At 33.9% G+C, this 8266-nt stretch overlaps 1 protein-coding gene across 2 annotated transcripts in view; it reads left to right on the plus strand.

Moving 5' to 3' along the window:
- LOC115215175 (activating signal cointegrator 1 complex subunit 3) overlaps positions 1-8266 on the plus strand; it is a 526302-nt gene that overhangs the window by 364329 nt on the left and 153707 nt on the right. The window lies entirely within an intron of this gene.

An 8266-nucleotide genomic window follows, 5' to 3' on the forward strand; every position in this document is an offset into this window, starting at 1 on the left:
CCTACAAACTAGTTGGTTCAAAAAAAGGGGTGTTTAGGTTAAGGCCGCATGCCCCAATTGTGGCTCATTCCAGATAGAGAACTGATAATTTAGTGAAAAAGGTTCAAACCCTAAGGCTCACTACTATACCAAGAACAACAAGTTTGAAGAATTTTGCTGCTGGATTCTGTATGGTGTTGCTGAAATACCAGAGAAGTGTGATCAACATCAAGAACCAGAAGCTGTTTGAAGAACTTTGTTTAACAACATTTTGTATGAAGTTATTGTTAACATTGAGCAAAGATTTAAAACACTGTTGTTTAAAATCACTTTCTTCATTAAAGCAAGTAAATATTTATTTGAAGTGTTCTCAAAGTGAAGAGATATGAAGTAATTTGGGCTTCACTTCCATCTTTTGAAGAAGATGAAGGCAGAGCATGGAGCTGATACATTTTATACCAAAGTGATTGATGAATTTGCCAAAAAGAAACAAAGAATTGAACTGATTTACAAATAAAGTTTAAATAGCTCATTATTTGTAGGTTCTATTGTTTTTCCTTGTAACCAATAACAGTCATCATGGCAGACCCATCACCAGGGTGTTGCTAATGGGACGTGAGGCATCAAAGCCAGTGGAGAGAGGTATCAAGCCTGAAGCATGCCTGTTGGTAGAAGTTAATTTTCTCACATTAAAATTAGTTCATATCCTATTCACAGATGGAGGTGAATGAGGGAGAGGGGGCGAATAGTTTTTGGTGAGAGGGAGAGTAAGGCTCTACTGCTCTACTTGCTGCCTTGGTGATTGGCCTGCATCATGAACTGCATGCCCTGGTTTCCAAATCACTCTTTACCACTGGTATATATCTGTGTGTATTTATGTGTGTGTGTGTGTGAGAGAGAGAGAGGGTGCGTGGCCCAGTGGTTAGGTGTTGCATTCACAATTGCAAGGTTGTGATTTCAGTTCCAGGGCCAAGTGGTGTGTTGTGTTCTTAAACAAAATACTCCATCTCACAATGCTCTGCAATAACTTCAACACTTAGCTTGTGCTACACCATACACTTGTTCAGGCAACATTCATCTGGTGGAGGGAGAGATCTAATGGATAGAACAAACATTTGATGACCATAAATGAATCATTTGTGCAGGTTGTTCAGCAAGAAATTGCTGAACTGTCTTTCTCAGACTACAAGAGACTACCATCACATGTATATGTCTTGCTCTTTGCATCTTTCTCTCTCTCTCTCATACTGACATTGAAGTTGTCCCATATAAAGTGTCCTTTTGAGCAAATGTATAATGTTTTCCTACTTGATAGTTTAGAAACCAGTGAGTCGGTGAAGTGACTGGACATTAAGACAGAATTTATTCAGATCAAAATCTCAGGGTGCTGAGCTTGTGATATGGACTGATGCAAGACCATATCATATGGCACTATACTATATTGTAGACCCATGCTATCCATTTCATTACAGAGAAACAGATGTCAAAGAATTAATGATGATGTATATACATCTGTGGATACATGAATGAGAGAGAGAGTTTACTTCAGCATCCAGTTTAAATGCTATTAAAGCTGCCTTTACATGGCTTCACTTTACAAAGAAACCATACCACTACTTAGCAGTTAATCCATCACAAAGTATGTTATCAAATTTTCTTTGATAAATTCTTCCATGACTTTCCTGATTTAAGAAGTAATCAAAGCTTTGTAAATTGTGCTATCTGCTCTGTTTCCTTTTTTCCAAAGCCTTTCAGAGTTTTCCTCTGCCAACAATAGTTGCAAGAAAAACATGTAGTTTGAGAGTAAATCTCATAGGATTAACACTCAAACAAGAAAAAATTGGTTGGGCAAAACATTTAGCAACATGTCTGAGGGAAGAGATTCAGTAAGAGTGACTTGGTAGAGAACAAAAAAAATTGCATCATGGAACTCAGTGTTGTTAGTGGATTTGTTGTTTGTTCCTTCTCAAGCCACACCTGGCTCATAAGGGCTGGTTTTCTTGGCATATAGGTTCCCCACCTGGACAGGACACCGGTCCATCGCAGGTGAGCTGCAAGATGCAGGAAGAGAAAGTTGTGGCAAAAGAGTCAGCAGAAGTTCGCCACTACCTTCTGCTGGAGCCACGTGGAGCTTAGGTGTTTCGCTCTCAAACACACACATCACCCGGTCTGAAATTCGAACCCACGCTCTCTCGATTGTGAGTTCGCTGCTCTAACCACTAGGCCATGTGCCTCCACGTTAGTGGATTTGGTTGTATACAACTAATTCAGAGTATCAGAGGTCATTGGAGTAGCAATGAAATTGATAGAGAGAGGAGACAGTGCATTTGTGGGTCATAAAAGAATTGTGCATTCATAACTGCATTACTAAGACATTGTATAGTTTTACTGACAGTAAGGTCTCTGTTTTATACGATTGACTAATTCTATAATGGGATGAGGTTATTTTCTTTGTATAGCTAAAAAAATAATGTTGAATTTTATTAAATCTCTTCTATGGTTTTAGTTTTAATTCTTGAAGCATTACTTTATTTTATTTATATATTTTATATCACAATTTGTGGATAATAGTGGTAGTCATTGTAGGTTTCCACTGCACCAATCACTACACAAAAACAACAAATGAGTGTCCATAATTCAGTGCAGAATAAATATATCAAGGGACTTGTCCAGCATCAGTTTTACAATTTTCTCACCAATGTGTGTATTGTTTGTGTGTATATATCTGTGAAAGACAAACACCAACACAAATATTTACACACACCTCTATGAAATGGGCTTCACAGTTCAATCTACCAAATTCCACATACAAAGTAGAATATAACAGAAATTCAATAGAATTATAAAGTGTCCAGTATCAGTTTCTATGTTTCTTCAAACTATTTTAATGCTACAGTTTTGAGAAGATTGTATAAGCCATATCAATATTGTGATAAAAGTCCAAATTATTTGTGGAAATGAAACCTAGAATTGTGTTGTAAGGAAGACCACTTGTGTCAAATAAAGACTGAGTTCTATGAAACAGCAAGTCTGATTACCTTTGCTCCTTTAATGATACACCAGGGGAATTACAGTTCTTTAGCCTCTTCAAATTGGTAAGATTGTAATTTTCCAAATGGGAATAAATTAATGTCAATCCAATCTATCTAGTAGCTTCTGTTCTAGCTCTAAGATTCTCTTAACCCATTTGATACCTACCTACATGAGGCTCCTGGTTGTGATACAAACTTACTGTTTAATAGTGATCTAAAATCATATCTTCAATGAAAATTACAGGGTATTTGAGCTAAATTTGATAGCATAAAAGGAAAAGAAAACAAGAAAACACGATGTACCATCTAAAAAGAAAAGTATTTTTTAAATAATCAAAAAATATTAAATATGAAATTATGGTTGGGTAACAGTTTACTTAAAGTAGCAGCCTTATTATTATTATCAATTTCTGATATTGGTACATGACAACCAGGCCACAAAATGGCTCCAGAACCTGGAGCATGTGTCCTGCACAGTGTCCCTAAAAAGATCTTTGGACACCTCCTTGATCTTGGCTACTAACTCAGCCTTAGTGTTGCAGGCAGAGCAGTTGGTGTCTTTCTCAACCATGCCTCACTCATAATAATCCATAGAATTACAATCAGGGGAAATAGGGGACCAGAAATTGGGGCTAGTGAAGTTATAGAAAATCTCTGATAACCACTTCTGACTCTTTCCAGAGGTGTGGAAAAGTGTCAAATCCTGCTACCACATATATGACCTTCCAGCAGCAACCCTCTCTAACATGCTATTGACTGCAGTCTCCACTAACTTCACATAGCAATCTGAATTTAGCCTAAGGCCCTGTTGTAAAAAGTGGGGGGGGAATTCTGGTGTGTGGACACAATCAGAATACCTGTTGCATCCCTTCCTGCTGGCCACTGCCTTGTAGTCTCTGTTACAGCTGTTCATATCATGTCTTACATCCTTTACAGTGTTCACGGAGCATTGAGTAGCAATCATGATGTTGGCATTTTGTTACTCATGTAGCGTGTAGCCATTTTTAAATAATAGCTCCAAATTGTGGTAGCTGGCAATATGACATAATGTTGTATTACCAAAGAAATATGATTGTTGTTTTTCCATTGGTTAATATAACTGCTCATATAGGAATTCTAAGAATTAGTTAAAGAATATTTGTATGTGATTTCGATTCTTTAAAGTCAAGTTGAACAGTTATAAAAATCCTGGATTTTGGGAAAAACTTCAGTGTTTGTTGGATGTAACTAAACTCCATGACACTCACTCCTTTGAGACATTGGTTATTTTTTATGCCATGTCCAAGAAAAATCCAACAAGTCTTGTTCGAATTGTTGAGATTTAATATAGCTAAAATGAGAAATTAGTTAGTTAAAATATATAGTCGTAATTCTCTACAAAATTTACTTTTCTTTAAAATGTATATAATATAAAAATGCTATATGTATATAATAAAAATTAATGTAGAAAATGTTTTCTCTTTCTTCACGTTCTTCAACTATATATAAAATGTATTTCTGTAATTATTAAACTGTATTTTTTTATAGCGGTTAAAAGAACACAAAATAATATTCAACATACATTCACGCTAATGTTCGTTAGCATTCCAGAAAGTATATTTCTCTATGGCGTTTATATTAGCTGTAGTTAGGACTTACATATAATGATAACACTTAAGTAAGTTATAAGTGACGGTTTTATCGTTATATATCCCTACTTTAAAAGCTAAATAATTTTATCTATTTCCGAATAGGAAACATAATAAGTAGCGTTGCATTAACAGTAAACAAACTAACTAGAAAATATTCGCTATAATATATTACATAAGAAAAACTTGATAGCAAACCGCTATACTCAGATATTCAGATGGTTTCCAGTCCTCCATATCAGCTAGCTTTTTCTCAACTACAACTTTAATCTTTATGCTCTCAAACATGATTGTTCACTAATTCATCAAGCTGATACTGTATAAAAGAGGCGTAAAAAATAATCAAATTTAACCCGAAAGCTTTGTACATGTTAATTTATATCCCAAACAATAAATTCATAATGACAAAATTATTTCAGTAAATTCTTTGTTATTTCCAGAATTAATTGAAATAAACAAGGTGTTTCTCAAACAGAAATATGGTGGTAATGAAAGGGTTAAACATTCTGAGCTGCGACATGCTATATCTGCTGGCTTGTATTTTGTTCATACAACAGCCTTCAGCTGTTTGATTATTTTCTTTATGACTGATAGAGAAGGAAGAGCAGTGCCCAAGACTTTTTTGCAAGACTTCTGAGACTGGTGGGTGGAAACGGAAGAAAGTTATTGCATTAGGAAGTAGTGTAGCTTGATCAAGTTATCTCAAATAGTGGTGATGTTAAACTGGATGAGGAATTAAGTCTCACCCACCTCCAAAGAAAGAAATAGAATAACAGGATAGTTAGTTGCATTGACACCAGTATTTAACTGGTACTTTACTTTATTTACCCTGGAAGGACGAAAAGGTAAAGTCAATCATGTTGGGATTTGAACCCAGAATGTAAAGAGCTGGAATAACTACCAGCACAGTGTCTGTTTATTCATTTCCATTCACATGCTTTGGGTGAGTCTGAGGCTTAGGTGCTGCACAGTGAGGTTATATCCAAAACAATGTGATTGCTATGCAAACATTTTAACTACACATCTTTTCCTGCATCCAATGGATAATTAATGTGAATAGTTTCCTTTGTAAGCAGTATTTGGAACTTTTAATTCCCATCCTTTGTTCAACTCTTTTGATTTCAGTTAAAATTTCCAATATGCATATAGATGGTCTTAGTCGATACAGTACAGCGTCTCTTCTACAATTACAAAATCTAGAAATTTTTCTGTTTATTATTCATAATACTTCTTCATCAGTAACATGGTAACAGATGGCTTTCTAATGGACAAAATCTCTTTGCTGTCTAAAAAATTCTCAAGTTATTAATCTAGTCACTAATACTAAGCTTTATAAGTGAAAGAAGTCATTTATTCACCAATATGCTACCCAGAGACACACATATATACACATTTTTGTAGAAGTGATGCTGATTATTTTAGTTCTATATTTCACATAAATTTGGAATGTGCACTGGTTGTGCAACACAGTTTTATTTTACCAAATTTATAGCTTTTCATCATAATTTACATTTTAAGTGCAGGATATCTTTCTATGATTTTTCTTAAGTGGGCATAGGAAAGTAATTGTAGTTTACTAGTGTGTGTAGCTTACTGGTTCAACTATTTAGTTAATTATTTATTTATTAATTATTCAGAAGTCTTATTTTTATTACGTGTTTTCATTAACTGTATCTATTTTACACAGTTCCCATATTCTAAGAATTTAACAGGTATCATGTGCTTTTAAAAAATGTTTATATTTCATTAAGTAATGAATCAGTGATTGACAGTTAGACTCATTGCTTTCAATTTAATTGTACAACAGAGTTATTGATCATCAATGCATGCCCATAAAGAAATGAAATATTTTGCAGCTTAATAGCTTTCCTTATGTGAAACCCCCTCAATCTAATAGCAGAGTTATCTATTTGTCAATTGCATGACCAAAAGCCACCACAGTAATGCATTTTTTAAAGAAGCAACACAATGCCTGTAGGATTTGAATTCCTGTTATAGCTATTCAGTCTTGTTCTTTTTTTTTTTTTTTTTTTTGGTGGGTGGGGTTTAAACAATTTTGCCATTATTTTTATTCTGATAACTACTGCCTATCTATAAAATTCAAATCAACTTATCTTAGTCATAACAGTGTTTTCTCTTTGTTGCAACTGTACTGAAAGTGACTGTTGGTTTAATGATAACTGGTCTGTGAGAGATAAAAAGTATTTTTCTGCTTTTAAAGTACTATTAACTGATTAGAATAAATTATAGATTATTTGAGAAATAATTGTACAAGTTTGATTAATTGCCTCATACTCATGTCAATTGCTATCACATTTGCCAACTGTCATCTCTATAGGTTCAAATCTTTGCCAACTATCATCACTACAGGTTTATATGCTTGCCAACTGGCATAAATAAAGGCTCATACATTTTTGATTTTCTTCCCATGACTATGGTTTAGAAATATTATCATTACATGAAATGTTTGTGTTTATAAATAATTGGGGATTAAGCTTAAGATGAATCAAAGAATACAAATGTGGACTTGGAAAAGAATAAAATGCAAGCATTAGGAGAGAATTAAGTCCACATCTAGAACTATCAATTATGCTACTGTGTTTAACTAATTCTTCTGATTTCAGTTTGGCTCTCAGATTCCTTCTTAATCCTTTCATTCCTTTTATCTGACACAGAACTCTTGTGATAATTAATCCAATCTCTAGATTAATCAGTTCAGTACAAGAATATATATTTAGTCTTTCTCTAAGCTAGTTCTAGGGATAAACTTTGAAAGAGACCAGAGGTATGATAAATGAAAGATCATATTTTGAGCCTAATTGTGTCTTTCAAATTTGATATCAAAACTACACAAAGTATTTGCTCTCCAGTGTATTATAGGATAAATAGAACATGAGATGAAATATTTTGAAGTATTTGGTTATGCTTGTTCCTGTTTTGAGTTCAAATCTTCCACAGATCCATTTGACTTTACTCTGTAAAGGATATGCACTAATCTCTGACTACAGCTATTTTTGAATTAGGGCTTAATAATTTGCTCTGTAATATGTTATATAACCAGAGACAATTTCATTTTATTTTCGGGCCATAAAAGCGTAATTGATCATGGAAGCCTAAGTTCAATTTTTCATGGTTCTTAATTTTAGTTTTTTAAAATTTTCTCATTGTGTTTCCTTCTGTGCATGGCTTTACTTAATTTTAAAAGCATGCACGTGCACGCACACACACACGCACACACACACACACAGTCATACACAAATTATACACGTGTGTGTGTGTGTCTACATGCAAATTCAAGCACAGTTATGCAGAAGGTGGAAAGAGTGTTTGTTCACAATAAGAGAGTAGAGTTTATAAATTTGTTAAAAGCTAAAAACTTTGCTAACCATTAACCCTGGTTTCTCATTTCCAGTCTTCAGGCAGTTGTAGGGACTAGAATAAGAATGGCTATTATTTATATATATATATATATACATATATATATATATATATATATATATTATATATATATATATATTATATATATATATATACACGTACACGCAAGCACGCACACACATACACACATTTTTTTTCTTGCTTTTATAGAAAAATATATATAAGGGTAAATCCTTCTTAAGAGAAGTA

This window comes from Octopus sinensis, linkage group LG1 (genome assembly GCF_006345805.1).
Source record: "Octopus sinensis linkage group LG1, ASM634580v1, whole genome shotgun sequence".
Classification (NCBI taxonomy): domain Eukaryota; kingdom Metazoa; phylum Mollusca; class Cephalopoda; order Octopoda; family Octopodidae; genus Octopus; species Octopus sinensis.